General features: G+C 42.7%; 1 long non-coding RNA gene across 1 annotated transcript in view; it reads left to right on the forward strand.

Moving 5' to 3' along the window:
- LOC141105303 (uncharacterized) overlaps window positions 1-22,073 on the forward strand; it is a 142,217-nt gene that overhangs the window by 41,344 nt on the left and 78,800 nt on the right. The gene's annotated exons all lie outside the window — the stretch shown is intronic.

Genomic DNA, 22,073 nt, shown 5'->3' on the forward strand with positions numbered 1-22,073 from the left:
ATGGGGGGGATTAAAGTCACTGCATCTGGTTAGATGATGCATCACACATATGCTTTTTATTGTGATCTATTGCTTGTTGTCACCAGCAAACAATAGATATTGGAGGCAGAGTGAGTGTGTGTATGTATATGTGTGTGTGAGTGTGTGTTTGGGGGGGGGGGGGGGGGGTTTATGATTAAGGGTATGAGGTTAGATGATACATGCTCCAACACACATGCATTTTAGGGTGATCTATTGTTTGCTGATATTAATGCACAGTGTGAGGGGAAGAGAGTCAACTGCATCTTATGGTAATCTATATTGTGTTCTATGCTTACTGTCATCATTGTCTTACTTCCCTGTGCTACTCCTAAAGCTTACAGGAAATGCAAGTGACACCAGAATGACATCACAGAGCATTTCCCATAACCTTGTATTTTAGTCTTTACTTTTCCAAATTTGTACACAGATCAATTACAGATATTTTTCCCATGCTTTCCTACACAAAAATTGCTTTTAAATCCAAAGCACAGTAGAAAAATGGTTGGTATGTAGTGGTTTCCTGCCATGAAATCATGGAATCATGAGTCATTTGTTTATGAATTAATTGATATTCCTGGAGACTGATCAATTTGAACTGTTAGATTTCCTATGTATTGTTAGCCCGATAATGTATCTGTCAGCAAAGGTATGGCTAGAGGTGGAAGGCTTGCAGTATGTTCTGGAAGTTACTTCCTTGCTCAGTAAAACCAATTGAAATTCATCTAAGGCGTCATCTGTTTTCTAGAACTGAATTGCAGTGTGGAGCAAGGGTGAATGCCTGGGTTTCGGCATCTGGCTGGTCTGCGAGATTGAGAAGGACAAATGAATTTATGTCGGTGGAGCATTATTCTGATACTCTAAAATTACAAAACCCTTAATACGTTTGCACATAAGTGCTGCTCGGTCCAGGAGGAAGCCCCCCCCCAACACCTCTGGGAACAGGAAGGACCGATGATGTCACTGGACCAACCAGAAGACTGCTGTGAAAACTAAGGCTGGCCATACACTATACAATTTTCTGATTCAATTTCCTTTAGATTTACCTTCAACTATGTAGTGCAAGGGCCTGTCTGATTGCATACAAATTGAAAGGGTTTAGGTTTGACCTCATATTATATGGTTTTGGTAAATCTAAAGGAAAGTTGAACAGGAAAATTGTATAGTGTATGGCCAGCTTAAGTATAGGTATTAAAAAAAAGGATCTGTGGGGTGGGGCTGCAGTGGTTTTGCATAAGGTAGATTTCTATTTTAAATACAAGATAAAATAATTTTGATATTCTAAAATATTCCAGGCCCTTTTTGCAAGCAAAGCTCCAACAATTCCAAGTAGTATTATATCTTGTTGTTGCCTCTCACTCCCTATAAAATGCTTTTTCTACATGACAAAGTCTCAATAATATGTAAATCACAGTGTGGTCATATTATGATATTATTATCAGTAGCCTCAGATGCCAGTGCATGTTACCTTATCCAACCTCATCACTTGTGACAGATTTTCTAAAACCTTATTAGTCATTCCCAGTAATTCATTACAGGTCTGTGTGGGAGGATAGATCTACGACTAGCAGAATAGATGAAAGAAAATACATTATGTTGTGCCGAGCCAAAGTTTCCTACCTAATAAGTAAAAGAAATTTCAGCAAAGTCAGGAAATATTTTCAAAGTTAGTTATTGTATGAAAACATATAATAACTGTACAAACTTGTATTCTTAAATTTTAAATTTTGAGAGGTGTTTATAGGGATATAATAAAGTTATCATGAAAGCTAAAAATTCCTTTAGAGCGAATAAGACACATGTCGGGAGAAAAAGTCGAAAAGACCCTGATAGCATAAGAAATGGTCTGCATAACAGCATGATAGATATTAGGTCTTTCGCTTGAAGTAGACCCCCTGGATATTATTTATGGTAACAGATGATTTTAGAACTTTGATGTAAACTAATGCAATTTGTAAGTTTGGTTAGGTCAGTAAGGCAAAAGATGCCTCCTGTTTTTGAGGGATACAGGGCCTGATTTTTCTACTGTCTTTGTGTCTTTCTCTTTTTTTTCTTTTGGTATTTTAATAGGGTTTAAAATAAAATGAATAAAATTATATTAGTAATAATTAAATACCAATATTTAAATAGGATGGGGAGGACAAATATGTAAACATTTATAGAAATAAATACAATTAATTATTATATATGTTTATATTTAAGGACAATTAAATATGGATATTTTTATTGAGGTAACAATAAGAAACATTACAAAACAGTACACCCAAAAAGGAAAACAGACGGGCATTAGATGTCTAACAATAGACGACTATAAAAAAAGGACAGATGACACATACAAACATCCAATCAGAAAATTGTGGATATTAATATTACACCAACATTATGAAAAAAGAATGGAGGAAAAAGAGAGGTGAGGAACCTAGGGAAAGAGATGGGGGAAGGGGAGTAGGTTGGTAAAAGAGCTTGGTCTTAGTACTGTACACACATTTCACCATAACATCAAATATGTCCTGTATTACCAGGGTAGAAAATAAAAAAAGAAAATGAAACGGTATCAACCAACTTTAGACATAACCTCCGAATAGACCGAAGAGTAGGTAAAAGCGAACCAACGGGCTCATATTTTGTGTGATTTAGTGGTCATATTGTGAGATTCATAGGTAAGGTCTTCCATATGATATATGTGGTCAACAACATAAAGCCATTGTTGCCATGAGGAAGGCAGACTGTTTCCAGTATAGCAGGATAAGGGATTTTGCTGCGTTTAGATGAGGTATGATAGAGCGTTTATATTGGCTGATTGATTTACTTGTACAATGAAAGAGTACAGCCCATGGGTCGTTAGGGGTAGCAGACCCCTAAATGATTTCGATCCAATGCATGATTTCAGACCAGTAGGGGGTGTATACGTGGGTATTTCCACCATATGTGAGTGTGTGCATGGCAACTGCCCCACATCCCTTCCAACAGGTGTCAGATACCTCAGGAAATATTGTATGAAGATGAGCAGGTGTGCAATGCCACCATAAAAAGGAGCTTAAAGTTGACTTCTGCTGCCTTGGATGAAATAGAGGAGGTATGAGTCAGTTGCAGTGTGGTGGAGTGTTGGTCGTCAGATAATGTACGCTCCCAAGCTTCTAATTATTTGACAAATGCAGCAGACTCTAGAGAAAGAAGTGATTTGTAAAGCTGTGAAACAATTTATTTGGGGCTGCGTAATCGAGAACATGATCTCCACTGGATTGAGAAGAGGTATGCAGAGGCTTAGGCAGAGCTTTGATGAACCTGGACAGCTAAGTGCATCACCAATGATTAATAAAGGAGGGTGATGAGGGTACAATAAGAGTAGATAAAGGCATTGTCCCATGTTTATTCACAACGTTCGGAAGCAGAAGAGGGTCATGTGAGAGCCATGTGTGAAACTGTGAGCCAGCAACTCCAGCGAAATAGTGAACATTATGGGGCGTTCGCGGCAAATTCGAGTGCCGCGGAACGCCCCATAATGCACTGCGAGATCGCAGTGCATTCATGTCTGATGATTGGCCAAAGCATGCACGTGATCTGCATGCTTTGGCCAATCACAGCGTGCTCTGCTGAGAGAGCCATAATTGGCCAAAGGCAATGTGCCTTTGGTCAATCATGGCACAGGGGGCTAAGTCCACGCCTCACACTATATAAGGCTGCTTACACAGCGGCCATATGTAGTGTGTTGGAGTGGATGGAGATAGAGAGAAGTAGAGCTAGATTAGGCAGGTTAGTTAGTGGCGTGCAGGCAGTATATTCTCCATTTAAACTCTACACTCTGTAGTCTTGCAGTCTGCAGATATGCAAACTCTGTGTATCTTTTACCTCCAATTTCATAGGGACAGAGCCTCACTCTGCCACTATATATATATATATATATATACATATATATATATATATACATATATATATATATATATATATATATATATATATATATATACATATATATACATATATATATATATATATATATATATATATATATATACATATATATATATGTATACTCTGCATTTAGTGTAGACTATATATACAGTGCAGCCAGTGTGCAGTACATAATGCAGTGCAGGCGATGTACACAGTATATAATACACTTCAGGCGGTGTACATCGTATATAATACAGTGCAGCCTGTTTACAGTATATAATACAGGCAGGCAGTGTACACAGTACATAATACAGTGTGTACAGTTTTTAATACACTTCAGGCTGTGTACACAGTATATAATACAGTGCAGCTGGTGTACAGTACATAATACAGTAAAGGGTGGTGTACACAGCATATAATACAGCGTGTACAGTTTAGAATACACTTCAGGTGGTATACACAGCAAATAATACAGTGCAGCCGGTGTACAGTATATAATACAGTGTAGTGTGAAAAAAAAAATTCCCATCATATCCGGAAGGCCACCAAGGAGAGGCAGGCGCTCACAGGCCACTAAAAGAGGGCAAGCAGCCTCTGTGTCTAATTGTAAATAAAGTTGCGCTAGATTGAAAATCACTTATAGGAGACCAAGTGATGGTGAAGCAAACCAAACCAAATCAATCGAATGGTACAAGCATGTGCAGTAAATAAATAAATAAATTAAATTAATTAATAAAATAAATATTGGAAATGAGTATATCCAAATGCATCAATAGTGAAAAAAAAATAAAAATAAATACAGTTGTGAAAAATAAATTAATGTCCATGTACATGGATTAGTGCAAAAAATAGTGTCCTTAAATTTGTATACACAGTTGATAAGTGTATGGAGGAGTGGATGGATGTGGGTAATGAGGACCGCAACAAGTAGAATCCCGGGTGACCACCTTCGCTTTATAATGCCACAACTGGCAGAAAAGGGTCTGAACTAGAAAGTGAGGCTCTATATGTGAGAACCCTTACCGGAACTGGTGGACCCCCTGAGGAGCGGGGGTCATACAAACAGACAGATTAAGCCCTCTGCAGGGACGCATAGATCTTCCAATGTCCCTGATCGTTTGATTGCATCAGGTGGTTGCTTGGTGGAGAGTTCGCCAAATGCGATAATGCACTCATCGGATGGAAGTTCACAATCTGTAAAAAACACACTCGGGCTCCAGGGCATTGCAGGGGGCCCCTGAGGATGGCTGGCGTTCGTTCGTCTTGGCGTTGGTGACCTGAAGACGAGAACAGCGGTCGCAGGGGGCGGAGAGATGGATCCTGTTGTCCAACCAACTTGGAATGGTGCTTAAACTCAGAGCCCGCCCACCTCCTCTGTGTGTTATTTCCTCCCCAATAGGTGCCACAAGTACTTGCAGCCAATCTGCTAGCAGTACACCACCAGTTGATATCAGCAGGCAAATTTTGCTGCCCCAGTTGCGGAACCGTAAAAAAAAAAATACTGTCCCAGCCATCCATATGCTCACTGTCTGATTGCTAGCTTGGCCAAATTGCTAGCACTGCAACTGCAACATGCCTCTGCAAACTTACGCTGCATGGACTCCCTAATTCTGCAAAGCCTGTTAAAGGACCCTAGGATTTGTGGTATCAACAGAGTGATCATTACTGGCTGGCAACCCTTCTTGATCCACGTTACAAGGGTAATGTTGCAGAACTAATTCTGCCTTTGCAGAGGGAGCAGAGTATAAAAGATCTTCAGGAGGCCTTGAAGAAAAGTTTGTGTAACGCCTTTCCAGACCCTGGGAGGTTACCATTTCCTGGTGCTGGTCAACGTGTTTCTGAGGCTTCGTTTGGTCAGAGGAAGAGCGGTGGAGAAGGTGGCTGGCTGACCGATGCCTTTAAACAATTTTTCAGTCCTCAGCACCAAGGGCTGATAGGTTCAAGCAACCATCACCAGCGTCTGCATTATGTGGTGCAGGAATATCTAGGGGCAAGAGCAGAGTTGGAGACATTTCCAACAGAGCATCCACTGGGTTACTGGGTCTTGAGGATGGACCACTGGCCAGAACTTGCTCAATATGCAATCGAGCTACTGGCCTGTCCTGCATCCAGTGTGCTTTCTGAATGGACATTCAGTGCTGCTGGAAGGTTTGTAACAGATCAAAAAGTGCACCTGTCCACAGACTCTGTTGGTAGGCTCACATTTATAAAAATGAATCAGTCCTGGATCAGCAGCTATCAAGCCCCGGATGCTGATGTAACTGATTGAATTTGCTAGGGATCTGGGATCCCTTGAAGACTGCCTATGCTGCCTAAGTGCCTATCCTATTCCTGAATCTTGATGATGCTAGCTTTCGACAATATTTTTGGTTTAGGGCACCACCAACACTCAAGGCCCAATTTTTCTGCCCCTGTTTTACAGGGGCATGTAATTACAATTTTTGAAATAATATTTAACAGCAGGGCCCGTTCCTGTGCCCAACAAGAGTAACTGTGAGGGGTTACAGTGTTCTGGCACCACCAACACCCAAGGCCTAATTTTTCGGGAGAGTACATAGTGCAGTCCATATAGTATATATACTGCAGTTCTGAGTATATAGTGCAGTCAGTGTAGTATATAATACAGTGTATTGAAGTGGTTAAGGGGAACCCTTTGACAGAATTAAGAAAAAAAAAGCATGGGGTCCCCCCAAAATCCATACCAAGCCCTTTGGGTCTGGCATAGATTTTAAGGGGAACTCCATGCCAAAATTAAAAATAAAATTGGCGTGGGGTCCCCCCAAAATCCATACCAGACCCTTATCCAAGCAAGCAGCCTGGCTGGCCAGGAAAGGGGGGGGCGAGCAAGCGCCCCCCCCTCCTGAACCATACCAGGCCGCTTGCCCTCAACATGGGGAGGGTGCTTGTCCCCATGTTGATGGGTACAAAGGCTTCGTCCCCACAACCCTGGTGGTTGTGGGGGTCAGCGGTTGGGGGGCTTATCGGAATCTGGAAGCCCCCTTCATTTTTTTTCTATTTTTTGGGTCCATCGGGCAGCATGATTAACCATGGATGTACATTGCGGGACACTTTTTATTTATTTTTTGATAAAGAATTTGTCAAACACTGTCTTTTGTGGTTTTTACTTTTTGACACTTTTTTTTGGATGAATGGGTAGGGGTACAATGTACCCCATACCCATTCACCTAGGAGGGCGGGATCTGGGGCCCCCTTGTTAAAGGGGGCTTCCAGATTCCGATAAGCCCCCTGCCCGCAGACCCTCATAACCACCGGGCAAGGGTTGTGGGGACGAGGCCCTTGTCCCCATCAACAACAAAATCCATACCAGACCCTTATCCGAGCATGCAGCCTGAGGGACAAGATGGGGGGGGGGGCGATCAAGCGCCCCCCCTGAACCATACCAGGCCACAAGCCCTCAACATGGGGAGGGTGCTTTTCTGGGCCCCCCCCCAAAGCACCTTGTCCCCATGTTGATAGGGACAAGGGCCTCTTCCCAAAAACCCTGGCTATTGGTTGTCGGGGATCTGCGGGTGGGGGGCTTAATGTACATCCTTCTTCAATCACGCCACCTGCCAGACCCGAAAAATTTTAAAAAAAGGGGAAAAAAACTCTGCCTCCATGGGAGGCCTCCCGGCGACTGCTGTCTTTTGGCTTTGACAGCTCTTATATAGGCAAGGGTGGGGCCACCCACTGATGTAAGCGGATGAAAACAAGGAGAGAGGCGCCTCTGGGTGCAGACTTTTAAATGTAAACTTTAATAGACATACAGGTGTCAACTCACATTTCGCTGATTATTATAGGCATTGCGGTTTCACAACTGAGATAGTCCTGGTGACGCTCCTTAGTCCTGCTTCCTTTATCCAAACGATCTGCTCAGTGAGGGGCCTGCCGATGTGGATGGAAAGCCATCTGTGGAAGACAAGCTCAAGATGAGGCGTGAGGCGCAAGGCACAGGTGTCTGCAGGGGATGGCGTCACTAAAAGTGGACGCGTTTTGTGAGCATGCGTGCTGCGATGTACTGGCAAGCAATGCTCCTTTCTCAATGGACATAGTGAGAGAGCCATACAATGCCATTTTTAAAGCGGATGATCGGGAAAGGGGAGGAAACAAGGAATAGGGATGGTACTAATTACTATGGGCTAAGTGCAGTTTTAAAAAACATTTATGGCACAAGTATTACTAGGAGTTACTATTAATATGGGCAATGTTATTTCCTATGGGCAGAAGTGCAGTAATAAAAAAAATATAGGCACACGTTCTAATAAAATCAATCAGAACAATGCACATGCACAAGCAGTGGTCGTAAAGGCATAGTTTGGCATAATACATAACGGTGATGGGAGCTATCAAAAAAACCAATAAGACTAAAAAGAAACATTAGTTTAAAGATGGGGAAAAAAATGAATAAAACTACTAAAAAGTTTGATGAATAAAAAATTTATGTTAATTAAGTTAAAATAAAAAAAATATAAAAAAAAATAAATAAAATAATACTAATCAATATTACCATAGCGATGTAGGAATAATAATGATACTAATAATGCTAAAGAGAATAATAGAAATACTATTAAAGATGATGATAATAATAATAATGATATTAATAATCGGTAATATAATCCAATCTTTTTAAAAAGTTATTAAAATTAGTTATTTCGATTATCATTTAAATTACTTAAAAGATAATAATGATAAATGACTGGATACTATATTACTGATGAAAACGATCAAATATTGAAAAAGAATACTAGGAAAACATATATATATATATATATATATATATATATATATATATATATATATATATATATATATTATTAGACCATAAAATAGATTATGGGGAAGGGGAATGGAGGGGGGGGAGAAGGAGGGAGGGTGAAGAGAGGGGGGGATAGAGGGGGGGGTGGGGGGGAGGAGAAGGAAGGAGGGTCGAGAAAGGGGGGGAGGTGGAAGAAGATGGGAAGTGACTGGGACAAGGGAGTGACGGGATTGGAAGGGGGGGTTGGGTTTTTTTTAGGGAAGAAGGGCACCATAACTTATTAAGTAGCAAGTGTGTGGCATAACAGGACCTATATATGCTCACTCACAATGTATAACATACAGACATAATAATATAACATCTAAACAAAGTCATACGCATATATATCATATGTAAGACATAACAGAAGAAATAAAAAATGGTACAAATACCTCTAGCACATATTTCTAACGATACTTACAACAGTGAGATCCCGCCTCCCCCAAGAAATGAAAAACCTGAAGTGAAATAAATAAAGATTAGGAAATGGACTGGTAACTTATGCTATAATGTTGATGAGTGAAAATAGAAATGTTCGTATGTGTTTAATATATATGAGGTATTTTATAGAATGGTGGAGATTTCGATGCCTTCGTTAATACCACCAGGTGAAAGGACATCAAGATTATAAATCCAGAATGTTTCTCTGGCACAAAGTTTTTTAAAACGTTCGGCCGCCGGGAGAGAATTAGATATCTGTTCGATCACCCAAACTTGTAGACCGTTTGTAGAATGTTGGTGAGCTGCAGTAAAATGTCTCGGGACACTATGTGGATCTGTCCTGCCTTCAATCAGTCTTCTATGTTCACCGTCTCTCGTCTCAGGGCTCGTATAGTGAGGCCCACATAAATTAGGCCACATGGGCAACTGAGCCCATATACCATATACCTATTCCTTGTTCCCTCCCCTTTCCCGATCATCCTCTTTAAAAATGGCGTTGTATGGCTCTCTCACTATGTCCGTTGAGAAAGGAGCGCGGCTTGCCAGGACATCGCAGCGTGCATGCTCATGAAACGCGTCCACTTTTAGTGACGTCATCCCCTGCAGCCACCTGTGCCTTGCGCCTCACGCCTCGTCTTGAGCTTGTCTTCCGCAGCCGGCTTTCCATCCACAGCATCAGACCCCTCACTGACCAGATGGTTTGGATGAAGGAAGCAGGACTCAGGACTCAGGAGCGTCACCAGGACTATCTCAGTTGTGAAACCGTAATGCCTATAATAATCAGCTTAAATGTGAGTTGACACCTGTATGTCTATTAAAGTTTACATTTAAACGTCTGCACCCAGAGGCGCCTCTCTCCATGTTTTCTCTGCAGCTTCCTGGAACTTGGTTTCTGTTCCGATATGATGGCAGCCCTGTTTGCTTTGGCTTTTAACCCCTTCTTATTACCCTACACATAGACTTAAAAAGACTGTGCATTTAATACAGATTTATTATTGGGTAACTTATGGTTACAAGTTTTTGTGCCTCCACTTGCATTTTTCGTAACAGGATGACCCTGCCCCCTCTGATGTCACATGATGTCACATGACCGGGGGGCCCCGCCCTTGCCTATATAACAGCTGTTACAGCCAAAAGAGAGCAGTCGCTGGGGGGCCTCCCATCGAGTAGGAGCTTTATTTTTTTTCTATTTTTCGGGCCTGTCGGGCAGCATGATTTAAGATGGATGAACATCACGGGACACTTTTTTTTTCTTTTTTAACGACTTCAGCCCCAGAAGATTTTACCCCTTTCCTGACCAGAGCACTTTTTACAATTTGGCACTGCGTCGCTTTAACTGACAATTGCACAGTCATGCAATGCTGTACCCAAACAAAATTTGCAACCTTTTTTTCCCACAAATAGAGCTTTCTTTCGGTGTTATTTCATCACATCTGTGGTTTTTATTTTTTGCGCTTTAACCCCTTCCCGCCGACCGTACGCAGATATGCGTACTCGGCTTTCCGGGGTTATACCGGGATGATGCCCGCAGCTGCAGGCATCATCCCGGTACCGTTGTTTCCAGCGGGCGATCGGCTACCCGTGTATAACAACCAATGCGGCTAAAAGCCGCTCGGCTGTTATACCGGAGGAGCGGGAGGGGACATCCCCCCCCCTCCCGCCGCCTCCCGCCGCTGTTACCGGGCCTCCCGTGCGATCGGGAGGCCCGGTGTCCATTCGGCTGCCTTCGGCGGCTGGGGGCAGGCTGGAACAAAGCTGCGAGCGGCTTCGTTCCAGCCTTCTCGTTGTAAACGCGGAAGCGACGTCATGACGTCACTTCCCGTTTACTCGGCTGCCAATGGCGCCGAATTTAAAAAAGTACACAGTATTCAAAATCGCCGTTTTCGGCGATCTGAATACTTTGAAGTGTAAAGGAGGGATGGGGGGTCTTTTAGACCCCCCATCCCTCCATAAAGAGTACCTGTCACCACCTATTACTGTCACAAGGGATGTTTACATTGCTTGTGACAGCAATAAAAGTAAAAAAAAAAAAAAAAATTTTTAAACACAATTTATAAAGTACAAAAATAAATAAAATAAAAAAAAAAAAAAAAAATTTTTTAAAGTGCCCCTGTCCCCGCGAGCTCGCGCAGCGAAGAAAACGCATACGGAAGTCGCGCCCGCATATGTAAACGGTGTTCAAACCACACATGTGAGGTATCGCCGCGATCGTCAGAGTGAGTGCAATAATTCTAGCCCTAGACCTCCTCTGTAGCTCAAACCTGGTAACCGTAAAAAATTTTTTAAAGCGTCGCCTATGGAAATTCATAGGTACCGTAGTTCGTCGCCATTCCACGAGTGCGTGCAATTATAAAGGGTGACATGTTTGGTATCTATTTACTCGGCGTAACATCATCTTTCATATTATAGAAAAAAATTGGGGTAACTTTACTGTTTGGATTTTTTAAAATTCATGAAAATGTCACTTTTCCAAAAATTTGCGTTTAAAACACCGCTGCACAAATACCGTGTGATAAAAAATATTGCAACAATAGCCATTTTATTCTCTAGATTCTCTGCTAAAAAAATATATATAATGTTTGGGGGTTCTAAGTAATTTTCTTGCAAAAAATACGGATTTTAACTTGTAAACACCAAATTTCAAACATAGGCTTAGTCATGAAAGGGATAAACAAAGAAAGGGCGACAATTTTGAAAATAAAAACAATATTTTTTACTTTTTGCTATAATAAATATCCCCAAATTAAAAAAAAAAAAAAAAAACTAATTTCTTCATCAGTTTAGGCCGATATATATTCTTCTACATATTTTTGGTAAAAAAAAATCACAATAAGCGTATATTGATTGGTTTGCGCAAAAGTTATAGCATCTACAAACTATGGGAAAGATTTATGGCATTTTTATGGCATTTTTGCGCCGGACAGATCGGACACTTTTGACAAATTTTTTGGGACCATTGACATTTATACAGCGATCAGTGCTATAAAAATGCTCTGATTACTGGGTAAATGTCACTGGCAGGGAAGGGGTTAACACCTCTGGTCACATGCAGTACTGCATAGACAAGCAGTGGCTGTGGAACGGATTATTTGAGTTTCCATTATTTCCTATGGGGAAACTCACTTTGATATATGAGTGCTTTGGATTACAAGCATTCTTCTGGAACTAATTATGCTCGTAATGCAAGGTATTACTCTGTGTGTGTGTGTGTGTTTGTATATATATATATATATAATTATCTCACAAAAGTGAGTACACCCCTCCCATTTTTGTAAATATTTTATTCCATTTTTTCATGTGACAACACTGAAGATATGACACTGTCCTACAATGTAAAGTAGTGAGTTTACAGCTTGTATAACAATGTAAATTTGCTGTCCCCTTAAAATAACTTAACAAAATATTACAGCGCACATGCAAAAAAGACATTTACCTCCTGCAAGGCTATTTAAAACACCTAAACATTATCAAAAAACATTTTCAAAAATATGGGGATTTGGTCACACCATATTGCTATATGGTGCTTAAGCCCACTTACTGCAACAAAGTACCCCATAACTCCCATTCTGTAGATAGCGTAGGACCCACTAATTATGGGCTACTTTGTTGCAGTAAGTGGGCTTAAGCGCCATATAGTTATATGGTGTGACCAAATCCCCATATTTTTGAAAATATTTTTTGATAATGCTTAGGTGTTTTAACCACTTCAATACAGGGCACTTACACCCCCTTCCTGCCCAGACCAATTTTCAGCTTTCAGCGGTCTCACACTTTGAATGACAATTACCCAGTCATGCAACACTGTACCCATTTGAAATTTGCATCCTTTTTTCACATAAATAGAGCTTTCTTTTGGTTGCATTTAATCACTAGTGGGTTTTTTATTTGTTTTGCTATAAATAAAAAAAAAGACTGTAAATTTAGTGGGGAAAAAAAATTTCTTTGTTTCTGTCATACAATTTTGCAAATTAGTAATTTTTCTACATAAATTTTGGCCTAAATTTATACTGCTACATATTTTTGGTAAAAATAACCCAAATTAGTGTATATTATTTGGTCTTTGTGAAAGTTAGAGTCTACAAACTATTGTACCAATCACTGAAAATTGATCACATCTGATCACACCTGATGTACTGAAGGCCTATCTCATTTCTTGAGACACTAACTTGTCAGGAAAGTACAAATAAGTAGCATGGTGAGTTTTTTTAAGTTGTAATTTTTTCCCACAATTCTTTGCAAAATGAAGATTTTTACAAAATTGTCATATTAACAGGTTATTTCTCTCACAGAGCATAGACATACAACAAATTACACCCCAAAATACATTCTGCTACTCTTCCCGAGTATGGCGATACCACGTGTGAGACTTTTACACAGCCTGGCCACATACAAAGGGCCAACACTGAAGTAACACCTTCAGGCATTCTACGAGCATAAATGACATATCTCATGTCTCAACCACCTATTATAATTTTGAAGGCCCTGGAGCACGAGGACAATGGAATTGCCCACAAAATGACCCCATTTTGGAAAGCAAATACCTCAATGTATAATCTATGAGGCATGGGCTGCAGATAGGTACTCCGGTACTGAGATGGGCTGTGACAGGTACTCGGGTACTCAGATGGGCTGTGACAGGTACTCAGATGGGTTGTAACCTATGAGGGTCTTTTGAACGGTTCATTTTTTTCCATAAGTTTTTGGAAAATGTGGAAAAAAATGAAAACGCATTTTTTTACACAAAGTTATCAATTTATAAGACATTTCTAACACATAGCATGTATATAGCAAAAATTACACCCCAAAACACATTCTGCTACTTATCCTGAGTATGGCGATACCACATGTGTGAGACTTTTACAAAGCCTGGCCACATACAGAGGCCCAACACTGAAATAGTACCTTCAGGCGTTCTAGGAGCATAAATTACACATCTCATTTCATTCTTACCTATCACACTTTTGAAGGTCCTTGAGCACCAAGACAATGGAATTACCCACAAAATGACCCCATTTTGGAAAGCGAACACTCAAACGTATATTCTATGAGGCATGGGCTGCAGATAGGTACTTGAGTACTCAGATGGGCTGTGACAGGTACTCGGGTACTCAGATAGGCTGTGACAGGTACTCAGATGGGTTGTAACAGGTACTCGGGTACTCAGATGAACTGTGACAGGTACTCAGGTACTCAGATGGACTGTGACAGGTACTCGGTTACTCAGATAAACTGTGACAGGTACTTGGGTACTCAGATGAACTGTGACAGGTACTCAGGTACTCAGATGGACTGTGATGGGTACTCAGGCACTCAGATGGGCTGTGACAGGTACTCAGGTATTTGGGTACTCGGCTACTCAGATGGACTGTTACAGGTACTCAGGCACTCAGGTACTCGGCTACTCAGATGGACTGTTACAGGTACTCGGCTACTCAGATGGACTGTTACAGGTACTAAGGTACTCAGATGGACCGTGATAGGTACTCGGATACTCTGATGGGCTGTGACAGGTACTCAGATGGGCTGTGACAGGTACTCAGTTGGGTTGGGACAGGTACTCAGGTACTCGGGTACTCAGATGAACTGTGACAGGTACTCAGGTACTCAGATGGACTGTGACAGGTACTCAGGTACTCGGGTACTCAGATGAACTGTGACAGGTACTCAGGTACTCAGATGGACTGTGATAGGTACTCAGATGGGCTGTGACAGGTACTGAGATGGGTTGTGACAGGTACTCAGGTACTCAGATGAACTGTAACAAATACTCAGATGGGTTGTGACAGGTACTCAGGTACTCGGCTACTCAGATGGACTGTTACAGGTACTCAGCTACTCAGATGAACTGTTACAGGTACTCAGGTACTCGGTTACTCAGATGGACTGTTACAGGTACTCAGGTACTCAGATGAACTGTGACAGGTACTCGGTACTCTGTATTCAGATGAACTGTGACAGATACTCAGATGGGCTGTGACAGGTACTTTGATGGGTGGTGACAGGTACTCAGATGGACAGTGACAGGTACTTTGATGGGTGGTGACAGGTCCTCTTTATTGGGGGGGGGCAATCAGTGTGATTGGTGTACACTTTAAGCGGTAACGAGATGTTACCGCAATCTCCTTCTCACACACGATCGGTGTGTGAGGAAGAGAACCCGGTAACATCTCGTTACCGCTCTGTGTTTACTATTAGTGATCGGCTGTGAAAGGATCTCAGCCGATCACGTGGAAACAGCCGCTGGCCAATGGCTGTTTACCTGTGTCGGTGACGGGCAGTGTTCCCGGGAACACCCTGCCACTGACGTGAACATGCAGCGCGCTCGCAATCGCGCACATGCGCCGTGCACAGTGGGGTGGTACCATCTGTGATCAGCCGTGACTTCATCATGGTCGATCACGTGGTAAACAGCCATGCCTAATGGCTGTTCACCCCCCTCGCTGGCGAGCGGTGTCTCCGTGACACGCCGCCACCAAAGGTACAGGGCTGTGCGCACACAATCGCGCGCATGCCCTGTTTAAATGGACGGACGTCATATGATGCTCGCCCAGAATGAGAGCCGCGCCACCTGGCCGTCATATGACGGCCGGCAGGCGGCAAGCGTTTAAATAGCCTTGCAGGAGGTAAATGTCTTTTTTGCATGTGTGCGCTGTAATATTTTGTTCTCAAAATAACTTAACACACAGCCATACATGTCTAAACCGCTGGCAAAAAAAGTGAGTACATCCCTAAGTGAAAATGTCCAAATTGGGCCCAAAGTGTAAATATATTGTGTGGCCACCAATTATTTTCTAGCACTGCCTCAACCCTCTTGGGCATGGGGTTTCACCAGAATTTCACATGTTGCCACTGGAGTCCTCTTCCACTCCTCCATGACGATATGGTTATATGTTTATCATACACTGCATTTGCAATTTTTGCACATATTGATTGCACGTTGCACATTTAATTTATTTATTGCTGTTTTTTGCACAATGTTTTTTGCCTATTTGCACAATCCATTGAGGATTTTAGTGATTGTATATTGATTTTAGTGTTTCCAGTTAGATACTTATCACATCTGGCCTTAAGTCTTTATTGAATGATTTTCTTGCACTTTGCACTTTGCTACTACCACCGATTATTGTGGAACATCACACTGCACCTCTTGGGTATAGAAGTGCTCTATATTGATTGTACATATTCTTATATTGTTTCTGTTTTTTTATATATTTATATCATTTTACGTGTTTATTTACCTTTGTACTACTACCTCTAGCAGCATAGTTTTTTTTTTTACCTTTGTACTTCTACCTCTAGCAGCATAGGTTTTTTTTTTTTTTTAACCTTTGTACTACTACCTCTAGCAGCATTTTTTTTAAAGAACAGTGCAGCACCAATTTTTACATACTTTATTTCTATTGCTGTATGGGCTGAGTTTGACCTATATTCGGTGCTTGCAGCAGTTCAACGTTCATTGCCCTTCGTTTACATGGTAGCGCAGGAATAACTACACATTTGGGAATTCAGCTTGCTTTCTCCTCTGCGTATCACCTGCAGTCTAACGGGGCCGCAGAACGAGCCAATCAGTCCTTGGAGCAATTCCTATGTTGCTATATTTCTGACCATCATAACAACTGGTCAGACCTATAACCATGGGCAGAGTTTGCTCACAACAGTGCCTTGAATTCTGCTTCCCTATTGTCCCCGTTCATGGCGAATTATGGTTTCCAACCATCCATGTTGCCTGACTCGTTTGTTCTGCAGAGTATTCCTGCATTAGAGGAGCATCTCCGTGGTCTTCATTCCACAGTCCAGGAAGCTTTACGCCATGCTAATGATAGGTACAGACTCCATGCTGACCGCAGATGCCTGCCTGCGCCTTCCTACCAGGTTGGGGACAGGGTCTAGCTGTCATCTCTCAATCTCCGACTTCGTGTTCCCTCACTGAAGTTCGCACCTCAGTTTGTTAGGCCTTTCCTATTTAAAGACTGGCTTTGCTGACATCCCTTCTGGCTCCAGATCCTGCTTGCTGTTCCATTACTTTAATCCCTGGCTTGGCTGACTATCTGTTCCGGTTACTGAACTTTGGCTATGTTTTGACTACGTTTGTTCTTTTTACTTTTATTATTAAACAAGTGTGATTTAACTGTACATAAAACTATGAGCAATCAGCGCAAAAATAATTAACAAATGTAGGTTGCCAGCTGAACACTATAGGTTTCACCAGACCTAAAGAATACATTACATAATACAAAATGAGTGCAGCGCAATAACAAATTAAAAGAAAAAAGTCCTTAGACTATTAAGGATAATGCCAATATTCTTGATGAAATAAATACCGATGTAATTCTTCACAAGCACCAATGATATTCGAACCAATAGGAAATGCGCTTACCGGACGTGATGGACCTCTAAATTATAGGTCATATGAGCCTGGTTCCCAAAAAATTGGTAACAGCCTGGATCGCTTGGAAGACACCAACATCCGCCAGTAATCTCGTACAAGTTGAAACAGTGAGTCAATTCACTTTATAAATTCCTTGATGTAATCCTCCAACAGTGTGACCGCACACTTAAGTATGGTAGACATAAGCAGTTGAACCACTCCTGGGCTCTAAGTGAAACTGGCTCAGCGGGATCCCACAGGAACTGTTTCAACTTGTACGAGATTACTGGCGGATGTTGGTGTCTTCCAAGCGATCCAGGCTGTTACCAATTTTTTGGGAACCAGGCTCATATGACCTCCTATAATTTAGAGGTCCATCACGTCTGGTAAGCGCATTTCCTATTGGTTCGAATATCATTGGTGCTTGTGAAGAATTACATCAGTGTTTATTTCATCAAGAATATTGGCATTATCCTTAATAGTCTAAGGACTTTTTTCTTTTAATTTGTTATTGCGCTGCACTAATTTTGTATTATTTGATTTAACTGTACATCTGTCTCGGCCTGATTTCATGGTTTCTCACAGTGCCATGTTGAACTTACAGTGATCAGTATAAGAGCGTTAGAGCGATAACACCAAATTTAACACACCTGCTCCCCATTCACACCTGAGACCTTGTAACACTAACGAGTCACATGACATCGGGGAGGGAAAATGGCTAATTGGGCCCAATTTGGAAATTTTCACTTAGGGGTGTACTCACTTTTGTTGTCAGCAGTTTAGACATTAATGGCTGTGTGTTGAGGTTTTTTGAGGGGACAGGAAATTTACACTGTTATAGCTGTAAACTCACTACTTTACATTGTAGCAAAGTGTCATTTCTGCAATGTTGTCACATGAAAAGATATAATAAAATATTTACAAAAATGGGAGGGGTGTACTCACTTTTGTGAGATATTGTGTGTGTGTGTGTGTGTGTGTGTATATATATATATATATATATATATATACAGTATTGGTAATACAAACACTCCTGCTACTTCTAAACTTCTTAGTCTAACCTCTTCATTTGACCTGAAGCAATGGGTACAGGCTTCTACTCACTCTGATGGGAACACCCTTGATCTTGTATTCTCCTACCTATGCACCCTATGCAACTTCTCAAACAATCCTTTTACTCTCTCCGACCACCACCTTATTAGTTTCTCTCTCCCCCTGTCTTCCACCACCTTTCCCTCCAATTGCCTAACCATCACCCGTAGAAACTTTCGCAACTTTAACTCCTCTCTCTATTCTGCTACTGACCACCTCTATGACAAAATCTCTCCCCTGTCCTGCCCCAACCAAGCCACGTCCATCTACAATAAATCCCTGTCCTCCACCCTGGACAAGCTCGCTCCCCTCACTACATGCAGAATCAGGCCTCGACCCCTACAACCCTGGCAAACAGATGACACTAAAATTCCCAAAAAACGTAGTCGCGCTCTTGAGCGTCTGTGGCACAAGACTAAGTCTCTCAAAAACTTCAACCAATACAAATCTGCCCTCCAAAAATACTATTCTTTCCTCCACACAGCCAAGCAAACCTATTTTACAACTCTTATTAACACCTTCTCATCCAGTCCCCGTAAACTCTTCTCTACCTTCAACTCTCTACTTTGTCCTCCACCGCCTCCACCCACTGACTTACTCACTGCCCAGGAGATCGCTAATCACTTCAAAAACAAGATACAATCCGTGATGAAATCTCCACTCTACAGGTATCTCCCCCAGCTAAGACCCCATGTCAACAGGTACAACTGACACTCCACCTATTCAAATCTGCTACTACAGACAAAGTTGCTAAACTCCTTTCTATCGCCTACCTAACCACCTGTCCTCTGGACCCCATTCCCTCTCAAATGCTACGGTCGCCCTCTGACTCCATCCTACACTTTCTAACCCACATCTTCAATCTCTCCCTCACCTCTGGCATCTTCCCCAATGCTCTAAAACATGCACTGGTCACCCCCATACTTAAAAAGCCGTCCTTGGACCCTACCAATCTTAACAACCTACTGCCTATCTCCTTGCTCCCCTTTTCCTCTAAACTCCTTGAATGCCTAGTTTACAACCAACTGAGTGACCACCTCATTAACCACTTAAGGACCGCCTCACGCCGATGTACGTCGGCAAGGCGGCACGGGCAGGCAAAATCACGTACATGTACGTGATTTGCCTCCCGCGGGTGGGGGGTCCGATCGGACCCCCCCCGGTGCCCGAGGCGGTCCTGTTATGCCCCCCGGCGATCGGAGGTGAGGGGGAGGCCATCCGTTCGTGGCCCCCCCCTCGCAATCGCCGCCGGCCAATCAGATCACTTCCTTTGCTGCTGTATGCTAAACAGCAGCAAAGGAAATTATGTCATCTCTCCTCGGCTCGGTATTTTCCGTTGCAGCGCCAAGGAGAGAAGACTTCACTGTGAGTGCACAACACTACACACACAGTAGAACATGCCAGGCACACAAAACACCCCGATCCCCCCCCCCCCCGATCGCCCCCCCAATCACCCCCCCCCTCCCTGTCACAAACTGACACCAGCAGTTTTTTTTTTACTGCATTGGTGTCAGTTTGTGACAGTTACAGTGTTGGGACAGTGAGTATTAGCCCCCTTTAGGTCTAGGATACCCCCCTAACCCCCCCTAATAAAGTTTTAACCCCTTGATCACCCCCTGTCGCCAGTGTCACTAAGCGATCATTTTTCTGATCGCTGTATTAGTGTTGCTGGTGACGCTAGTTAGTGAGGTAAATATTTAGGTTCGCCGTCAGCGTTTTATAGCGACAGGGACCCCCATATACTACCTAATAAATGTTTTAACCCCTTGATTGCCCCCTAGTTAACCCTTTCACCACTGATCACCGTATAACCGTTACGGGTGACGCTGGTTAGTTCGTTTATTTTGTATATTGTCATGGCACCCACCGTTTATTACTGAATAAAGGTTTAGCCCCCCGATCGCCCGGCGGTGATATGCGTCGCCCCAGGCAGCGTCAGATTAGCGCCAGTACCGCTAACACCCACGCACGTACCGTACACCTCCCTTAGTGGTATAGTATCTGAACGGATCAATATCTGGTCCGATCAGATCTATACTAGCGTCCCCAGCAGTTTAGGGTTCCCAAAAACGCAGTGTTAGAGGGATCAACCCAGATACCTGCTAGCACCTGCGTTTTGCCCCTCCGCCCGGCCCAGCCCAGCCCACCCAAGTGCAGTATCGATCGATCACTGACACTTACAAATCACTAAACGCATAACTGCAGCGTTCGCAGATTCAGGCCTGATCCCTGCGATCGCTAACAGTTTTTTTGGTAGCATTTTGGTGAACTGGCAAGCACCAGCCCCAGGCAGCGTCAGGTTAGCGCCAGTACCGCTAACACCCACGCACGCGCCGTATACCTCCCTTAGTGGTATAGTATCTGAACGGATCAATATCTGATCCGATCAGATCTATACTAGCGTCCCCAGCAGTTTAGGGTTCCCAAAAACGCAGTGTTAGCAGGATCAGCCCAGATACCTGCTAGCACCTGCGTTTTGCCCCTCCGCCTGGCCCAGCCCACCCAAACGCATAACTGCAGCGTTCGCAGAGTCAGGCCTGATCCCTGCGATCCCTAACAGTTTTTTTGGAAGCTTTTTATTGAACTGGCAAGCACCAGCGGCCTAGTACACCCCGGTCGTAGTCAAACCAGCACTGCAGTAACACTTGGTGACCTGGCGAGTCCCATAAGTGCAGTTCAAGCTGGTGAGGTGGCAAGCACAAGTAGTGTCCCACTGCCACCAAGAAGACAAACACAGGCCCGTCGTGCCCATAATGCCCTTCCTGCTGCATTCGCCAATCCTAATTGGGAACCCACCACTTCTGCAGCGCCCGTACTTCCCCCATTCACATCCCCAACCAAATGCAGTCGGCTGCATGAGAGGCATTTTTATGTCCTCCCGAGTACCCCTACCCAGCGAACCCCCCCAAAAAAGATGTCATGTCTGCAGCAAGCGCGGATATAGGCGTGACACCCGCTATTATTGTCCCTCCTGTCCTGACAATCCTGGTCTTTGCATTGGTGAATGTTTTGAACGCTACCATTCACTAGTTGAGTATTAGCGTAGGGTACAGCATTGCACAGACTAGGCACACTTTCAGAGGGTCTCCCAAGATGCCATCACATTTTGAGAGACCCGAACCTGGAACCGGTTACAGTTATAAAAGTTAGTTACAAAAAAAGTGTAAAAAAAAAAATAAATATATAAAATAAAAAAAAATTGTTGTCATTTTATTGTTCTCTCTCTCTCTCTCTATTCTCTCTCTCTATTGTTCTGCTCTTTTTTACTGTATTCTATTCTGCAATGTTTTATTGTTATCATGTTTGTTTTTCAGGTATGCAATTTTTTATACTTTACCGTTTACTGTGCTTTATTGTTAACCATTTTTTTGTCTTCAGGTACGCCATTCACGACTTTGAGTGGTTATACCAGAATGATGCCTGCAGGTTTAGGTATCATCTTGGTATCATTCTTTTCAGCCAGCG

Source organism: Aquarana catesbeiana, linkage group LG08 (genome assembly GCF_042186555.1).
Source record: "Aquarana catesbeiana isolate 2022-GZ linkage group LG08, ASM4218655v1, whole genome shotgun sequence".
Taxonomy (NCBI): Eukaryota; Metazoa; Chordata; class Amphibia; order Anura; family Ranidae; genus Aquarana; species Aquarana catesbeiana.